Here is a 456-nt window from a genome sequence, read left to right as displayed (position 1 = left end):
CCTTCCTCCCCCAGCAACCCCAGCCTGCCCTCCGGCTTGAGCGGCTCTTCCTACCCCATGGTGCAGGCGTCCATAAACACCTCGCCCCGCCGACGGGTCCCGCTCAGCCCCCTCACCCTCCCAATGGGTGGCGACTCCAGAAGGCAGCACCCCAAACAGTTCTCACCAACAATGTCACCCACATTGTCCTCCATCACCCAGGTATGCATGGTCCATCGCCCGGCGCCGGCCCCGCGCCGCGCGCTCGCCTCCGTCTCCTCCTCCTTCAACTTCTCTCTTGTCTCGTTTCCATCCTCATCCTCCGCCACATGCCAGGGAAGCCCCTCGCCCCCCGTCCCAGCCCGCAGACCCCTCCCTGCTGGGAGGGAGCTCTGTGTGGTTGGGGATGGGGGGGGACACGGCGTGTCCCAGCCGGGGCTCCCCCACCCTGGCTTCCCGCTCAGGAGCGGGGAGGCC

Source organism: Egretta garzetta, unplaced genomic scaffold (assembly GCF_000687185.1).
Source record: "Egretta garzetta isolate BGI_Z169 unplaced genomic scaffold, ASM68718v1 scaffold350, whole genome shotgun sequence".
In the NCBI taxonomy this organism is placed as follows: Eukaryota; Metazoa; Chordata; class Aves; order Pelecaniformes; family Ardeidae; genus Egretta; species Egretta garzetta.
This window is presented reverse-complemented; position numbering follows the sequence as displayed.